Source organism: Quercus robur, chromosome 11 (assembly GCF_932294415.1).
Source record: "Quercus robur chromosome 11, dhQueRobu3.1, whole genome shotgun sequence".
Taxonomy (NCBI): domain Eukaryota; kingdom Viridiplantae; phylum Streptophyta; class Magnoliopsida; order Fagales; family Fagaceae; genus Quercus; species Quercus robur.
The window spans coordinates 14,237,543-14,256,802 of record NC_065544.1 but is presented as its reverse complement, the minus strand read 5'-3'; the positions used below and the strand labels follow the sequence as shown (position 1 = coordinate 14,256,802).

Sequence of the window (19,260 nt, the reverse complement as noted above, 5' to 3'; positions counted from 1 at the left end):
ATTCCATATGCAGAATTTCAGAAGCAAACTACAAAGATGAGTCAAGGGGTTGCCCGAAATTGATCACGTTTGGAGCGGGTGCATCTGATCAAACATCAATTCTTTTCGGTATAAGTTTAATAATTGATCTCAAATCTTTATACAAACAGCAATTCCATTGTTTGTCCTCCGGCTCTTTCTTCTCCTCCAATGAGAAGAAATGTTTGAGTAGACCTGAAGAAGCAATTAAAGTCTAGAAAAAGCTCGGGCCTTATAATTAGTTCTTGTTGAACGCTTTTGGCCTCTGCAATTTTCAAAATGTAAGTGTTGATTACCTCCTAATTATTTTTTTCCCCTTAATTTATAAAGATGGTCTTTCTAGATATTATGACTTGACAAGATGATTTACTTGTGAAAGTTCAAAAACGTGTACAAAAACACTTTTGAACGTTTAGACCCCCAAAATACAACTTAACCAAGTCAAACAATATGTCAAACAACTAGTGTGCGGAAACTTAACACATGCTATAATATGAAATTGGTTATAAACTATCTATGCCATAACAAAATAAAACCACAGCAGATAATATAAAGGCAAAGATAGAGAGGAAGGAAGATGCAAACACAAAGACAACACGCGATGTGTTATCGAAGAGGAAACCGAAGACCTCGGCGAAAAACCTCTCCGCCGCCCTCCAAGCGGTAATCAATCCACTAGAAAATACAGTTGGGATACAAGGACAACAATAGACCCTCCAAGCCTAATCTACCCAGTGCACCTAAGCCCTCCAAGCTTCTTGCTCCAACGAGGTTGCGCCGAACCTTTTTCTTTTCTAGCTTCCCGGATTCCGCTACTAGACCGTAGCATCAACCAATGAAGATTGGCTCCTTCCTAACTGCTTCCCAGAACTCCAAACAGCTGTGTCACAGAGATGATAATGGTGAGAACCAGGTTTGGTATAATGCCTCTCAAGGATTTGACAATGGAGAGGAAGAGAGTAAGGGAATTTGAAGAGACTCTAAGGTATAGATTGTGGGTGAAGCAATCTGGTTTTTCTTTAGGGTTTCTCTCTCAAAATTCTCTCTGGAAGCTCTCTTTCAATCGTGGGTTAAAGGGGTATTTATACTGGAGTGGGAGAGGAATGTGAAACGTCAGGTTTTGGCAAAACAGGGGTGGCTCGCGGCTTGACCTCGCGGCTTGACCAAGTCGCGAGATCCAGTCGCGAGTTAACCGTATGGCCAGTTGTCCTGTTTTGTCCTGTAGTGCTCCAGCTAGCATGACTGTTCATCTTCCAGCATGCTTGGCACGTGTGCAGCTTCTGGCGGCTTGCAGCCACGAGTCCACCCGCGAGTCCCAGCCGCGAGTCTCTGTTTTCTTGCACACTCTTGAGCAAACTTCACTCTATCTCACTCACTACCCTTACAACAAACCCACCTAAATACAAGGTTACTAAATGCTGAATTACAAGCAAATTTGGCACGGAATAAAGCCAATTAGATGGTTGAATAAATTCAACCTTACAACTTGGTTGGGTTGTTGATTTAAGTGTATAAAGCCACAAAGAGATTGACATGTGCGATGCTAGCCGCATGGTTCCTACATTCCAAGTGCTGTGCTGAAGATGAAACTTGATCTTGATCCAAGCAAAGGGGGAACTTGGAAGGCCTGAGTTCTATTTCGAATATGGAGAATATCCCGAACAGGTCATTACTACATTTGCACTTATTTTTGGATGTTGTCATGTATTGTTTATGTAATTTTTTTGTTTCAAGGTATTTATACTCACCTAAGTTATTTTACTTATTTTTTTGCGCTTATTTCATTAAGTTATTCTTTGTTTGTGACCCCTTTATTTTTTAATATCAATGACTTCTTTTCTTATTTGTTTTTTCTTTCCTTTCTTTGGTTATCAGTTCTTTGCTATTATTATAATTAATAAAAACAAAACGCTAGGCCAAATGCTTTATCTTGTTTACCATATTACAGGCATGAAATAGAAAGACTGAGCAATATCTGGCTGACTTTGGTATTCCATACACAATTATAAGGTACGGTGTTTCTATCCATTTTTATTTCATCTGTGTCTTATGATATACTATAAACAATATAGTTGACTTAAAAAAGGGGAGGAAATCAATTTGCTTGACTTTTTCACCTATATGATGCTTGGATGATGGCTGACAATGTACATTTCTACTCAATGGGGATAAATGGGACTAGTTATTTAATTTTGCATGCAACATTACAAATTCCATAATCTACATGATCTTCTTCTTTTTTTATTGAAATTCTCAAACTTATGTTTGCTATAATGATGTTAGAGGACCATAGCTTGGTGCTAACACTCCTACCTTTTTGAAAATAGCTTCATTTTTAGGCGGGTGATACTTCAGATGTTCAAACACTACCTCCTAGAGCATCTTGTCTTTTGTTCATATCAGAATATTGCTAAGGTAATCAGTTATTTAATTTTTTCTCACTATAGTTGTTTTGCTAGTTAAACAGGTTGGCTGTTTAAGTTCTTAAAATCGAATGCCTCATAAAAGCAAAAAAAAAATAACAATAGCTTGCAGTTGGGGGAAAACAAAAAAAGGGACTAAAGAAATGTGTTACCTAGTTCAATTTTATCGCAAACAAGTCCCTTGTTTTCTACTAATTTCTTGTTTTTTTTTTTTTTTTTTGTCCCAGCTTGATGACTTTACTGGAATGGATTGGCTGCGTCACCTCTTTACAGATACTAAGCATCATTGATTGCCCCCATTTGGAGAAAATATGCCAAAAGGATATTGGTAAGGATTGGAATAAGATTGCTCATGTACCAGAATATTCCAATACATACGACCGACCTTATAATTTGTATGTATCAATATAACCATTGATCAGAGAATTTTTTTCTTTTTTTTTTTAACTTTTTTTTTCTTCACTTCTTATGTTTGGGCAATCTATTTGCTTTTTTAACTTGTTTTATCTTCTTATGTTTGGGAAATTTATTTACAATTATGAAGCGCCTCAATCAGCAATTCCCGATATTGAGAATATATTTCCAGGTAATCATCTCCCTTACTCCGATATGATAAATCAATCTGAACTGTTCTTGTCTATTGAAAAAGAGTTTTTTGGCCCATATATAGAAGCAATTGAAACATTGGAAAAAAGCCTGGGTCTCATTATCTGGGTTTTTGAAGAAGAAGAAGAAGAAGATTTTGAAGGGAAAGAGGTGAGAGAAGAAGAAAAGCGTAAATATAATTATCTGTTTTTCCATTTACTTTCAAATTGGATCTGATTAATTTGTTTTGATTTTAACTGTTTTTATGTCAAAAAATTGAAAATTTTGTGTAAATCACTTATGGCTTTCTTTTAAAATATTATATATTTTAAACAAATATAGTTGGTGCTTGTTTTAAAACATTGGGGCTTTGCAATTTTCAATAACTAAGTGGTGATTCCCTTCTTTTTCTTCTTTAAAAAAAAAAAAAAAAAAAAATTCTAGATATGATTTCTTCACATGTTAAGTATTGATAAGATGATTTACTTGGTAGGTTTATTGATTTAAGTGCATAAACAGACTTGGCAAACGAGTTGTTCTGTGGGACTTGCTAATGTTAGAGTAACATTGTGTTTGAAAATCATTGCAAATAACTAAATTCCTGTTCAACAACCGATATGCTTCCAATGGGTATGTACTTCTACATATCTTTTTTCGGCACTCATTGCACTTATTTTTTTATATTCTTTTATTTCTTCAATGCTGATGTTTTTTGCAATTTATATGCAATTCCATATGCAAGCACACTACAAAGAATTGAATAGGAGTCAAGGGAAACAATGGAGGGCAGCCCAAAATTGGTCACATCCTCAAACTAATGTTGGGAGCAGATGAATTTGGTCAATCATCAATCTTTTTTGGTATAAGTTTAATACTTAATCTCAAATCTTTTTACAAACAGCAATTCCATTGTTTTTCCTCCTCTATTTCTTCTTTCTTTCTTTCTTTTTTTTTTTTTTTTTTTCTTCATGAATGAGAAATATTTGAGTTGATTTGATATGAAGAAGAAATTGAAGCCTAGAAAAGCCTGGGCCTCATAACTAGTTCTTGTTGAACACTTTTGGGCTCTACAATTTTCAATATTTAAGTGCAGATTACCTTTTTTTTCTTTTTTTCTTAATTTATAAAGATGGTCTTTTTAGATATTATGACTCGATAAGATGATTTACTTGGCTGGTTTATATTGATTTAAGTTCATAAAGAGATTGACATGAGGGATGCCAGCCACAGTTCCTATAATCCAAGTGCTGTGCCAAAGATGAAACCTGATCTTGATCCAAGCAAAGGTGGAACTTGGAAGGCCTGAGTTCTATTTTGAAGATGTAGCATATTCTGAACAAGTCATTAATACATTTGCTGGTTTTTGGATGGTGTCATGTTTTAATTTTTTTTATTCTTCATATTGTTGATGTAATGTTTTTCCTTCTTAGGTTGATTGGATTGGGCAGAAAACCAAATAGCTACTGGTGGAGTTTTTGCTCTTCTCATTTTCACTTAGTTGAATTCTGTTTACAACACTTTTTTTTCTGAGTTATATGATTTATATGACAGCTAAGGCTGCGAGAGTGAAGCAAATTGCTCTATGAGTGGAACAAACCCAAATTGACCTTTGAAAATAGCTTGGGTGATGACTATATTGGTTCGTGACCCCTTAATTTTTTAATATCAAATGACTTCTTTTCTTCTTCTTTTTTCTTCCCTTTCTTAGGTTATTGATTCTTTGCTAATATTATAATTAATAAAAACAAAATGTTGGGCCAAATGCTTTATCTTGTTTACTATATTACAGGTGTGGAATAGAAACGTTGAGCAATATTTGGCTGACTTTGGTATTCCATACACAATTATAAGGTACCACGTTTCCATCCATTTCTATTTCCTCAGTGTCATAGACATATACCATAAACAATATAGTCTACTTAAAAAAGGGGGGAACACCAATTTGGTTGACCTTTTCACCTATATGATGCTTGGGTGATGGTTAACAATGGACATTTCTACTCAATGGCGATAAATGGGATAAGTTATTCAATTTTGCATGCAACATTACAAGTTCCATAATCTACATGATCTTCTTCTTTTTATTGAAATTCTCAAACTTATGTTTGCTAGAATGATGTTATGCAGCATTACAAGTTCCTACCTTTTTGAAAATAGCTTTATTTTTAGGCGGGTGATACTTGGGATGTTTAAGCACTACCTTCTAGAACATCAGTCTTTTGTTCATATCAGAATATTGCTAAGGTAATCAATTATTTAATTTTTTCTCACTATAGTTGTTTTGCTAGTTAAACAGGTTGGCTATTTAAAAGTCTAAGAATTGAATGCCTCATAAAAGTAAATAAAATAACAATAGCTTGCAGTTGGGGGAAAAAAGGGACTAAAGAAATGTGTCCCTTTTTTTTATTGTAAACAAGTCCCTTATTTTTTACTAATTTCTTGTTTTTATGTCCAACAGTGTCAGGAAATCTGGAGAGCCCCTGCTGAAAATATTGTTGCAATGGGAGAAAATTTTGCAAGGAAAAAATGAACACAAAAGCTTTCTTTCTTCAATGATCTCTAGAAGAAGTTATTCAAAACTCAGAAAAAAAAAAAAAAAAAAAAAAACTTGCAATTGGGGGAAAACAAAAGGTACTAAAGAAATATGTTACCTAGTTCAATTCTATAGTAAACAGTCCCTTGTTTTCTACTAATTTCTTGTTTTTATGTCCATCAGTGTCAGGAAATCTGGAGAGCCTCTGCTAAAAATATTGTTGCATTGGGAAAAAAATTGCGCAAGGAAAAAACATACCAAGCTTTCTTTATCCATTGTTCTCTAGAAGAAGTTCTAAACTCAGAAAAAGAAATCCGACTTTGGTTCAAATAGAAGGTGCTGATCCTGATATTTCCCTTTTCCTCTAGAATTTTGAAATTGGCCTCCATTGATTAACTAGAGCATTGGAGAAAGATTCAGCCTTTTCCTCTCCAAAGGGGAATGTGCCATTGATTAGGCTACTTACATTGCTGAGTTGTGAGTTTTATATTGAAGGAGTAGAAAGGATAAAATCAATCTTTTGGGAAGGAAAAGAAAGGAAAGAATTAGTGTCCATTCTGTTGTGTTGTTCTATCATCAGTTTTTATTTTTTATTTTTTATTTTTTTTTATACAAGTTGGAAATATTTTCTTGCCATATCATCCATTCTCAACAACTGTGAATACAGAATGCCCCACAAAGTTGTGGAGGTCAACCCAATTAGTGAGATAAATCAAGTGGCCTGAATATAAGAAGGGGGAAATTGATGGTTGAAGAGGAACAGCCAATCAACTCATTATATTTGATGAAGACTTGTGAAGTTTTTGATTATTGTAATAACCTCATAGAAGGGTGAAGCATTTGCGAACATAAAAACCTCCTCTTGCTTGTGTTATTCTTTCTTATTTTCCGCTTGACATGGCATATTTTTGCACTAGACGGCACAGTAGTAATAATATATATAGTCATTATTAGCTTTAGTATCCTTAGGATTACACTATGGCTTTGGACACCTTCAGTGCGCTAGAATCATTGTTGAGTTTCAACTTTCTCTTGGTTAACAGGTTCATATGGTTATAAGAATAAGAGTTGAAATATTGAACTAATGAATTGAGGAGGGTATACCATCTAGAACAAATTCAAGTTTACAGTGTCTTTTAGGTATCATACAAAGGGTTTGGGGTTATTAATGAATTGATGAGGGTATACTATCTGAAACATTTAGTTTTTTTTTTTTTTTCTTCCCCTGCTTATGTTTTGGATGATTTATCTACAATTTCATGTTCGATATGCAGAAAATTTTGAAGCACAAAGCAAACTTTGAAAGGGTGCCAGCAGGAAACTGGGGACGATTAGTAAAATTTGCTCACCTAAATTTTGGAGGGAAGAAGCCTGTCCATCAGGTATATTTTTAATTATTCATCCTATTCTTCTTAGAAACTCTTATGCTATTTTCTTATGATGGGAAGCATTTCAGTTGATCTCATATGCAATATTAATTGAGACATAGTAAAGACCTATCCATTAGAGTTGGTGCTTATTCAATCCTTTAGGGCTGTGTAATTGTGCAACAAGTCAGCTAATGAAGCACAGTGAAATCAAGTTTACATAGCTTACAATCGTAGCTTGGTTCATGAGGCGTACAAGAACAAGAGTTGAAATTATAGATGTAATGAACAATGGAGTACACACAGGACAAAATCAAGGTTATAGTGTCTTTTAGGCTCCTTCCATTGGTGTCTCCTTTTCTGTCATCCTTAGAGTTCTGAAATTTAAGATTCCTTCCTAGTTTTTTGTTGCGTTAAAGATTCATTGGCCTTCTCCAATGAATTTGGGTTTTGCAATGATGATTATAGTTTTAGAAGACAAGTATGTGAGTTGGTCTTCAACAGCATCTGCCATTGTACTGTTCTAACAATCAGAAGTGTTAAGGATTTTAAATTTGAGATTTGGCTTAACGAATAACTGGTTGTGGCTAAATTTCTGCAGAGCACAGAAAAAATAATATATATATATATATATATATATTTATATTAGTGAGTCTATTTGGCACCTTAAGGTTGCTTTTTGCCTTTGAAGTCACCTTGGGTTAGGTGTTGTGCCTTAAATCAACAGACCTTCTTCGAGTAATTTTAAGGTACCAGGCATCATGCATCTTAGTGCATTGATAATTAGGTAGATGGTTAAAAACTCTGCAGAATGATGCAAACAAGATAGCAAGGAATAAAGAGAAAAAAAAGGTGAAGAGAAGAGATAAGATTGCATGAGAATCAAAAGAAGGCTTTTTTGATGTTTCAACAGGATATTAATTACAAGAATCTTATTGTCAATCAAGTACAACTACATAAATTTCTTAATTATCCATATCTTGCTTCCATAAATGGCCATACCATCTAATATAGATTTGAATATGTAGAAACAGTTTGAAGCACAAAGCAAACATTTGAAAGGGTGCCGGCAGGAAACAAGGAACAGCTGCTAAAAATTGCTCACACCCCAGGGGTTGGTGGGGATGTGCTGATGAACCTGTCCATTGTGTATGTGCTTAATTATTTATCCTATTCTTCTAAGAAACTCTTGGGCTATTTTCATCTGATGAGTGACATTTTACTTGATCTCATATGTAAAACCAATTGAGGCATAGGAAAAACCTAGTGTTCTATTTGTTTAATGTCTCATTTGTAGTCGTTGTAGTACATCTTCCATTGTTATCACTATTCACAAGCGAAAATTAATTGTAGACTAATGTTATTGAAAGAGAGGTTGTATTTGATATGGAAGAAGAGTACATATATTAAACTTGTATGTTGGGCTTACGGTCCTTCACTATTATGATTCTAGTGTTCTGCATGGATTAAGCGTGAGCTTAACTATGTGTATATAAGCTCTTGGGCACCCTCCCCTTGCAAGCCGGTTTTCAAGGGTGAGTTCTACCCATGAGTTTGTATCAATCACTTTTGAACATGTACTTATGCATTGGCATGTTGTGGCTTTGTAGACTCCTATCTAATGGTGAGCATTGTGTGGTATGTTTGGTTCATCTGATTTGTATTCTTTTAGGTTTATTTATAAACTATTGATCTCTCTCTCTCTCTCTCTCTGCATGGAGGTGACCGTCAAGTTTATGTTAAGTAATTATTATTGTTTGTTCTTAATTTTGAGACCATTTTTTCTTCTCATAATCTTATGTCCTCCAGTTTGTGATCAGATTGAAATTTAGTCTTTGGTCAATAATCTTAACTCTAATGTAGTCATCTCCTATATATTACTGTAGGAAATTTTAGCTTTACAAGATAACTTGCACTAAAATATGCCGGAGTTGTTGTTATGGATTCTGTGTTCAAAAAAATATCCAAAGAAATATAACATCACTAGTGAACATTCTGTCCTTTATGCAGCTGCATAAACATGGGTGGATGCTATAATTGGCTGGGAGTTCCTTTGCTATGAGTTCAAGTGCAAGATATGCACATTATGTTACGAACATGTAAGCATGAACTTCATTTATTTATTTAATTGATGATCATGCAATGCATTCATTTCTTTCTTCTTGGTTGGCTTGATAATTAATATGAGTGATATATATTAGAGACCTCTCCATCTTGTTCCCCAGTGGGAGAAAGTACCACTTCATTTGAGCTACAAAAATGCAGTCATTGCATGATATAGATAAAGACACATGCATGAATAGGAAAAATTTTCATATTTCCATCTAAATTCATAGTTAGGTATGAGTACATTTCTATTCGTTGTAATTTATCATTTTCTTTGTTTGTAAATTCCTGAATAGCATTTATTAATATTATATTTATTGCAAATTTTGTAGAGAGAGATTGCATGGAGGTTTGAGATGAGAGTGAAGTTCATGTGCTGTGGTTCCAAGAGCCTTCTTAAATGTGTTTTGCAATATCATTCAGTTTTGCTTGAAGACAACTTGATGATTTAATTGGTTTCAAAAATGCTATGGAAGAAGAGGGTCATGATGCTGATGAGGCAAGCTTGGGGTACGTGGAAGGAAGGGTGTCTTGAATTATATTCTTGAAAGTTGAAACCAGTTGCGTTGATGTTAGCAAGGCTTGTGGTTTGGATGGACCATGACATTTCATTGTGTTGCTGCTGGGGGATTTGCTATTTCAGCTGAGGTTATTAAGCTCTTGTTTGGTGCTTCTGCATTTCATTTTGTTTTGTTGCATGCTGATGTCTATGTACTCCATGTTCATGTTATTCTTGTTGTTTCTCGCATTAAAGTAATCATATGAAAGGAATAGAACATGTGTATATCTGGAGTGGATGTTGTTTTCATTAGTAATGCATTTCGGGTATGAGTAGAAACATGAGTGTGATAAATGGGAACCGCTATTTCATTTCAGTTAATGTTGTGCTGAAAAAAGGGTACTCTTTCAATATTATGCCAAATGCAACTTCAATAAGAGAAAAACTTTTTAGCTTGAAAGATTTTTTCTAAGCATCATACCAAATGTTAAGATTTAAAAAGTAATTTATATAGAAGTTAAAAACAAAACAATAGAGAATGCAAATGAGCGAAATGGGTTAGAATAGGATATTCTCCCAAATCCTTGTTATCTAGTATCTTCCAAAATGTGGTGTATAAAAAATGCTATCTATTCTTTTGTTAGTCCAATGGCACTAATGCTAGCATGTCATTTTCTTTTCTTTTATTTATAGGGTAAATTATTATTTTGGTCCTAATGTTTATTTGTTAAATGTGTTAGTTTAGTTCTTAATTTTTTGGTATTATGTCAAAATAATCCTTATATATATATATATATATATATGAGGAACCATTATATATTTCAAAAATGTAGGTTTAAAAAAAGTGTAAACTAATTCCATATATTTTAAAATAAATAAAAATAAAAATTTGAACGGTATAATTGTGATTATTTTTAATTGTATCCGTACATATACACCAGGCTATTAAATAATGGAGGAAAAATGCTAAAATGGCAATTGGCCAAAAAACATTTATGCCACCTAGGACGCTACATAGACTATCACATGACCAAAACTAAACAAACAAGAAAATGAAATAAAATAAAATTGGAGAATGTGTCTGAGTTTCTTCTCAATCATCGTCTGCTTGAATCATTCCACAGCTAGTAGGTGTATTACATCACAAGCCCTGTTTTTAGGGCTCCTACATAGATAGTCACTGCAATGTATATATAGTAAGCTGGTACTAGAGTCCAGATTTACAAAAGCCACTGAAAACATCTCCTCCATGTTGATTGATTTTCTCCACATGACAAACGAGTTTGACATTTTGGTAAAATATATTGATATGTCCTCCAAGCCACTTAGGGATCCTCTATGTGCATTTCAACTTTGGTTTTTTTTTTTTTTTGATAGGTGCATTTTGACTTTGCTCTTCTCCAATAGCATACATTATGATCCTACACAATAAAAAAAATTAAATAAACAAAAAATATATATTTATTAGACTATGCACAACTTAGAAAACAACACAAGTAAATGTAAATGAAACCTAAAAGAAACAAATGAACACCCCCCAAACCTGGTACTTTCACCACATGATTCAAAAAAGTAGAACTTTGTGTCACATGTCATGAAAATTAATGGCTCTATTCTTAGCTTGTCAGATTAAGACGTAATCTGCAGTTGATATTAGTTCATACTAGTAAATCTAATAAAACCATAATCATAAATTCATTATGTTTGGGTAGTGTCAAATTTTTCCTTTACAAAACTAAGTTGCAATTAACAGGACTCCAATAATGTAAGCAAAGAAGTTCTAAAGAACAAAAATATATAATTGAATCAATGAAAATGATCAGCATATAGAAGAAATACATAATGAAATAATAGTTTTCTACATTTCATCAACCTCAACTGGATGAGTCATAAGCTCATAACATCAAATATTGGTTACATACTTACACCACCAACAAACTCAAGGCCAGTTAAAATTATCCTTTTCTTCTTTTTCTCTGGTAATCAAACTAACGAAATCATCAATCACCTCACTTGAACCATTTAGAAGAAGAAAATTTAAAAAACCAGTGTTACCTTTTGAACCACCAAATGTAATACAGCCACTGCCTTTTCAAACTTCCTTTCGCAAATCATTAAAAGAATGACATGATATTATACTAGAGAACAAAATCACCTCACTTGATATGTACAGTAATTTTAAGTCCCAAATTTAACGTTTGTTTCATTTTTAATTTCCATTAGCTTATATGAAACAATCAAGCTCACTTATTAATCATCTAACTACACTACATATACCACATTCACTATAGAAGAGCCAAGTAAATAGTTAATAATAGTAGCCCAGCCTGTTCTCCCACCAATTAGCTCACAACCATATGGTGCCAAAGTAAATTCTCATCAACGGATTCATCATAATAATATACTCAAAAAGATTAAGTTATTAGAAATGCATTAAAATAAACTAGAACTATTATCAAGAAATGCATTGGAGAAAGATTAGGCTACTTACATTGTTGAGTTGTGAGTTTTATATTAAAGGAGTAGAAAGGATAAAATCAATCTTTTGGGAAGGAAAAGAAAGGAAAGAATTAGTGTCCATTTTGTTGTGTTGTTCTGTCATCATTCTTTTTTTTTTTTTTTTTTTACAAGTTGGAAATATCTTCTTGCCATATCAGCCATTCTCAACAATTGTGAATATAGAATGCCCCACAAATTTGTGGAGGTCAACCCAATTAGTGAGATAAATCAATTGGTCTGAATATAAGAAGGGGGAAATTGATGGTTGAAGAGGAACAACCAATCAACTCATTATATTTGATGAAGACTTGTGAAGTTTTTGATTATTGTAATAACCTCATAGAAGGGTGAAGAATTTGCTAACATAAAAACCTCCTCCTGCCTGTGTTATTCTTTCTTATTTTCCACTTGACATGGCATATTTTTGTACTAGACGGCACAGTAGTAATAATATATATAGTCATTATTAGCTTTAGTATCCTTAGGATTACGCTATGGCCTTTGACACCTTCAATGCGCTAGAACCACCATTGAGTTTTAACTTTCTCTTGGTTAACAGGTTCATATGGTTATAAGAATAAGAGTTGAAATATTGAACTAATGAATTGAGGAGGGTATACCATCCAGAACATATTCAAGTTTACAGTGTCTTTTAGGTATCATACAGAGGGTTTAGGGTTATTAATGAATTGAGGAGGGTATACTATCTAGAACATTTAGTTTTTATTTTTTATTTTTTATTTTTTTTTTATTTTTTTTTTTATTTTTTATGTTTTGGATGATTTATCTACAATTTCATATTCGATATGCAGAAATATTTTGAAGCACAAAGCAAACTTTGAGAGGGTGCTAGCAGGAAACTGGGGACAATTAGTAAAATTTGCTCACCTAAATTTTGGAGGGAAGGAGCCTGTCCATCAGGTATATTTTTAATTATTTATCCTATTCTTCTTAGAAACTCTTATGCTATTTTCTTTTGATGGGAAGCATTTCAGTTGATCTCATATGCAAGGTTAATTGAGACATAGTAAAAACCTGTCCATCAGAGTTGGTGCTTATTCAATCCTTTAGGGCTGTGTAATTGTGCAACAAGTCAGCTAATGAAGCACGGTGAAATCAAGTTTACATAGCTTACAATCATAGCTTGGTTCATGAGGCGTACAAGAACAAGAGTTGAAATTATAGATGTAATGAACAATGGAGTACATACAGGACAAAATCAAGGTTATAGTGTCTCTTAGGCTCCATCCATTGGTGTCTCCTTTTCTATCATCCTTAGAGTTCTGAAATTTAAGATTCCTTCCTGGTTTTTTGTTGCATTAAAGATTCATTGGCCTTCTCCAATGAATTTGGGTTTCGTAATGATGATTATAGTTTAGAAGAAAACTATGTGAGTTAGTCTTCAACGGCATCTGCCATTTTACTGTTGTAACAATCAGAAGTGTTAAGGATTTTAAATTTGAGATTTGGCTTAACGAATAGCTGGTTGTGGCTAAATTTCTGCAAAGCACAAAAAAAAAAAAAAAATATATATATATATATATATATATATTAGTGAGTCTATTTGGCACCTTAAGGTTGCCTTTTGCCTTTGAAGTCACCTTGGGTTAGGTGTTGTGCCTTAAATCAACAGACATTTTCTAGTAATTTTAAGGTACCAGGCATCATGCATCTTAGTGCATTGATAATTAGGTATATGGTTAAAAACTCTACAGAATGATGCAAATAAGATAGTGAGGAATAAAGGGAAAAAAAGGTGAAGAGAAGAGAAAAGATTGCATGAGAATCAAAAGAAGGCCTTTCTGATGTTTCAATAGGATATTAGTTACAAGAATCTTATTGTCAATTAAGTACAACCACATAAATTTGTTAATTATCCATATCTTGCATCCATAAATGGCCATACCATTTGATATAGATTTGAATATGTAGAAACAGTTTGAAGCATAGAGCAAACATTTGAAAGGGTGCTAGCAAGAAACAAGGAACATCTGCTAAAAATTGCTCACACCCCGGGGGTTGGTGGGGATGAACCGATGAACCTGTCCATTGTGTATGTGCTTAATTATTTATCCTATTCTTCTAAGAAACTCTTGGGCTATTTTCATCTGATGAGTGACATTTTACTTGATCTCATTTGCAAAACCAATTGAGGCATAGGAAAAACCTAGTGTTCTATTTGTTTAATGTCTCATTTGTAGTCGTTGTAGTACATCTTCCATTGTTATCACTATTCACAAGTGAAAATTAATTGTAGACTAATGTTATTGAAAGAGGTTGTATTTGATATGGAAGAAGAGTACATATATTAAACTTGTATGCTGGATTTACGGTCCTTCACTATTATGATTCTAGTGTCCCGCATGGATTAAGCGTGAGCGTAACCATGTGTATATAAGTTCTTGGGCACTCTCCCCTTACAAGTCGGTTTTCAAGGGTGAGCTCTACATATGGGTTTTTATCAATCGCTTTTGAACATGTACTTATGCATTGGCATGTTATGGCTTTGTAGACTCCTATCTGATGGTGAGCATTGTGTGGTATGTTTGGTTCATCTGATTTGTATTCTTTTAGGTTTATTTATAAACTATTGATCTCTCTCTCTCTCTCTCTCTCTGCATGGTGGTGACCTTCAAGTTTATGTTAAGTAATTATTATTGTTTGTTCATAATTTTGAGACCAGTTTTTCTTCTTATAATCTTATGTCCTCCAGTTTGTGATCAGATTGAAATTTAGTCTTTGGTTAATAATCTTAACTCTAATGTAGTCATCTCCTATATATTACTGTAGGAAATTTTAGCTTTACAAGATAACTTGCATTGAAATATGCCAGAGTTGTTATGGATTCTGTGTTCAAAAAAATATCCAAAGAAATATAACATCACCAGTGAACATTCTGTCCTTTATGCAGCTGCATAAACATGGGTGGATGCTATAATTGGATGGGAGTTCCTTTGCTATGAGTTCAAGTGCAAGATAAGCACATTATGTTACGAACTTGTAAGCATGAACTTCATTTATTTATTTAATTGATGATCATGCAATGCATTCATTTCTTTCTTCTTGGTTTGCTTGATAATTAAGATGAGTGATATATATTAGAGACCTCTCCATCTTGTTCCCCAGTGGGAGAAAGTACCACTTCATTTGAGCTACAAAAATGCAGTCATTGCATGATATAGATAAAGACACATGCATGAATAGGAAAATTTTTCATGTTTCTGTTTAAATATAGTTAGGTATGAGTAGATTTCTATTCGTTGTAATTTATCATTTTCTTTGTTTGTAAATTCCTGAATAGCATTTATTAATATTATATTTATTACAAATTTTGTAGAGAGAGATTGCATGGAGGTTTGAGATGAGAGTGAAGTTCATGTGCTATGGTTCCAAGAGCCTTCTCAAATGGGTTTTGCAATATCATTTAGTTTTGCTTGAAGACAATTTGATGATTTAATTGGTTTCAAAAATGCTATGGAAGAAGAGGGTCATGATGCTGATGAGGCAAGCTTGGGATACATGGAAGGAAGGGTGTCTTGAATTATATTCTTGAAAGTTGAAACCAGTCGCATTGATGTTAACAAGGCTTGTGGTTTGGATGGACCAGGACACTTCATTGTGTTGCTGTTGGGGGATTTGCTATTTTAGCTGAGGTTATTAAGCTCTTGTTTGGTGCTTCTGCATTTCATTTTGTTTTGTTGCATGCTGATGACTATGTACTCCATGTCCATGTTATTCTTGTTGTTTCTCACGTTAAAGTAATCATATGAAAGGAATAGAACATGTATATATCTGGAGTGGATGTTGTTTTCATTAATAATGAATTTCGGGTATGAGTAGAAATATGAGTGTGATAAATGGGAACCTCTATTTCATTTTAGTTAATGAGTGTGATAGGATATTCTCCCAAATCCTTGTTATCTAGTATCTTCCAAAATGTGGTGTATTAAAAATGCTATCTATTCTTTTGTTAGTCCAATGCTATTCTTTTCTTTTGTTTATAGGGTAAATTATTATTTTGGTCCTAATGTTTATATTGTTAAATGTGTTAGTTTAGTACTTAATTTTTTGGTATTATGTCAAAATAATCCTTATATATATATATATATATATATATATATATGAGAAACCATTATATATTTCAGAAATGAAGGTTTAAAAAAAGTGTAAACTAATACCATATATAATTTGAACATCTTTTAAAATAAATAAAAATAAAAATTTGAACGGTGTAACTGTGATTATTTTTAATTGTACTTGTGCATATGCACCAAGCTACAAACTAGTCGTTAAATAATGGAGGACAAATGCTAAAATGGCAATTGGCGAAAAAAAAAAATTTATGCCACCTAGGACTCTACATAGATAGCCACATGACCAAAACTAAACAAACAAGAAAATGAAATAAAATAAAATTCGAGAATGTGTCTGAGTTTCTTCTCAATCATCTTCTGCTTGAATCATTCCACAACTAGTAGGTATATTACATCACAAGCCCTGTTTTTACATCACAAGCCTTGTTTTTAGGGCTCCTACATAGATAGTCACTGCAATGTATATATAGTAAGCTGGTACTAGAGTCCAGATTTACAAAAGCCATTGAAAACATCTCCTCCATGTTGATTGATTTTCTTCACATGACAAACGAGTTTGACATTTTGGTAAAATATATTGATATGTCCTCCAAGCCACTTAGGGATCCTCTATGTGCATTTCAACTTTGCTCTTCTCCAATAGCATACATTATGATCCTACACAACAAAAAAAATTTAAATAAACAAAAAATATATATTTATTAGACTATGCACAACTTAGAAACCAACACAAGTAAATGAAACCTAAAAGAAACAAATGAACACCCCCCAAACCTGGTACTTTCACCACATGATTCAAAAAAGTAGAACTTTGTGTCACATGTCATGAAAATTAATGAAAATGATCAGCATATAGAAGAAATACATAATGAAAAAATAGTTTTCTACATTTCATCAACCTCAACTGGATGAGTCACAGTAATTTTAAGTCCCAAATTTAACATTTGCTTCATTTTTAATTTCCATTAGCTTATATGAAACAATCAAGCTCACTTATTAATCATCGACTACACTACAAATACCACATTCACTACAGAAGAGCCAAGTAAATAGTTAATAATAGTAGCCCAGCCTGTTCTCCCACCAATTAGCTCACAACCATATGGTGCCAAAGTAAATTCTCATCAACGGATTCATCATAATAATATACTCAAAAAGATTAAGTTATTAGAAATGCATTAAAATAAACTAGAACTATTATCAAGAAATTTCAAACCCATCTAAAATCCTACCAAACAACCAACCCCTCTAATGGTCATATCCCTCTCAGGCATTTCATCAAACAGCTATGTAGCATTCTCAAAAAGCATTGCATTTTACGTACAAAGAGCAATGAATTGGAAAAACAACCAACTATGGGCATTTTACCACAACCAAGCCTACCCAATCCACCACAACTAGCTATCAAACCAAGAAAAAAAAAAAACATCGCACAAGGAGAATTGAAAAAACAGAGAGCAGCAAAAAAAAAAAAAAAAAAAAAAAAAAGGGAAAGAGAAAAGTATACCAGCGGTGAACAGCCAGTGAGACGACGGCGAAACTCCGGCACCGGAGAGAGGATACCGAGGTGGTTATCGACTTTTGGTTGGATCATCTCCCCTCTCTCTCTAAACTGAGCCCAAACTTTCTCCCTCTCTCTCAACGGTTCAGGTTATTCAGCTTTGGTTTTTATTCCCACGTGCCTCTCACGTGAGTTTTACCGTTCGTTTATTAGCAGAAGAATAACAGAGGTATTGATTTGGCAGGTGTCTAAAGTTCAAGGAGTAAATTGTCATTTTAAAAGAGCATAGAGAATTCGCTTCTTATTTTGCCAATTAAAACTATATTAGGACATTAATCGTTCCCCAATAATTGAACCTAGCGGGGTAATGGACCTCATAATCATATTTGTGATCGTAATGGGATTACCAATGGCTCGTCTAAAGTAAGCTAGTGGGAAAAATAAATAAACAATGCCATGGATGCAACAAAATTCACAAAAAGATGCTATTTTTGAACCTCAAATACCAAATTAAAGTAGTGGGAAAAAGAATAAACAATGGCCACAGATACAACAAAATCCATCCCACAAAAAAAAAAAGAAAAAAAAAAAAAAGAAGCTATTTTAGATGCTCAAATACCAAATTTTGTTGGTAATCATTTTAGGGTTTGGCTTACTTTTAGTATTTTTTTAACTGGACATCTTTTTTTGTTTTAAATAACAATTGCAAGTGGTAGTAAGTTTTAATCTTCACTTTTTATTTAGATAGTGGGTGATGTAACAGTTTTTCATTAAAATATAAGGAGATTCCAGTTAAAAAAAAGTACTAAAGGTAAGTCAAACCTATCATTTTATTGGTCCTTCCAACTAATAAAATGATTTTATCTATGCAAATGTGTGAATTAGCTTCCTAATCAGTATAAAAAATAAAAAATCATCAGGTGATGTCACATTTGCATGAATGACTACGTTTTATTGGTTAGGAGGATAGGGAAGACCACCTCAGCAATCTTCTAGGTGGACCTAATAATTTCTCTATCAACACTCTTATTTCCATGAAATAAGATTTTAGTCCATCCAAATTTCTTATCTATCCCAATTTTGTTACTCATTTCCTCCATTTGGTCTATTTCAGTCTACTTTGATATTTTATGGTCCACTTCGGTCAAATTCGATCTATTTGGACAATTTCATTAATTGGATAAGATTACAGAGTGCACCAATATATAAACAAAGCCTAACTAACTTACACGCCAAAATGCAAAACAAAAATAACAGAACAAAACTACGTGTGAACACTAAGCTGTAGTTACATATAGCTATGCTACAAGCCGTTGCACTAACTATCAGCTAAATTATAATATAAAGCTACTATCATTTTTCTTCTTTATTCTTCTTTCTTGCTTCACATCTCTCACGGTTAGGTTCTTCTTTATGCACAAGTTCTTCCTCATTTCTTTTGTTTTCTTCATGAATTTGATATGCAATGTAATAGATGTCATAACATTTAGATGCTTGGATATTGTTTCCCCCTATGCCCTATTCCCATGGTGCGGTGGTGGTTGTTTTGTTTGATTGTTTGTTTCTTTTTTAACCCATTGTTCAGAGAGAGAGAGAGAGAGAGAGAGAGATTCTTTTTTAAACTAGTTGAGGATC

The 19,260-nt window shown here is 33.3% G+C and overlaps 1 protein-coding gene and 1 long non-coding RNA gene across 50 annotated transcripts in view; one reads left to right on the top strand and one right to left on the bottom strand.

Annotated features, from left to right (window-relative positions):
- The window catches only part of LOC126707661 (disease resistance protein RGA2-like), a 79,299-nt gene that overhangs the window by 3,861 nt on the left and 56,178 nt on the right, over nucleotides 1-19,260 (top strand). For 18 of the 49 annotated variants that reach the window (XM_050407472.1, XM_050407465.1, XM_050407466.1 and 15 more), the window contains exons 2-12: nucleotides 14-299; nucleotides 1,527-1,683; nucleotides 1,967-2,028; nucleotides 2,346-2,433; nucleotides 2,669-2,769; nucleotides 2,986-3,656; nucleotides 3,769-3,886; nucleotides 4,220-4,366; nucleotides 4,457-4,492; nucleotides 4,578-4,665; nucleotides 4,816-4,877. The exons of 1 other annotated variant lie outside the window; for it this stretch is intronic. The gene's annotated coding sequence lies outside the window, so the exon portion shown is untranslated. Of the gene's footprint in view, nucleotides 1-13; nucleotides 300-1,526; nucleotides 1,684-1,966; nucleotides 2,029-2,345; nucleotides 2,434-2,668; nucleotides 2,837-2,985; nucleotides 3,657-3,768; nucleotides 3,887-4,219; nucleotides 4,367-4,456; nucleotides 4,493-4,577; nucleotides 4,666-4,815; nucleotides 4,878-5,153; nucleotides 5,271-5,484; nucleotides 5,658-5,742; nucleotides 5,896-6,833; nucleotides 6,942-7,954; nucleotides 8,076-8,936; nucleotides 9,026-9,364; nucleotides 9,681-12,842; nucleotides 12,952-19,260 lie in introns of all 49 variants that reach the window. 30 more of the 49 variants (XM_050407456.1, XM_050407468.1, XM_050407445.1 and 27 more) reach the window with 25 other exon arrangements.
- LOC126707671 (uncharacterized) lies at nucleotides 10,569-17,863 on the bottom strand. Its single transcript, XR_007649042.1, has 2 exons — nucleotides 17,632-17,863; nucleotides 10,569-10,952 (listed from the first exon to the last, which is right to left on the bottom strand). It is a non-coding gene; the product is annotated as an uncharacterized LOC126707671 (long non-coding RNA).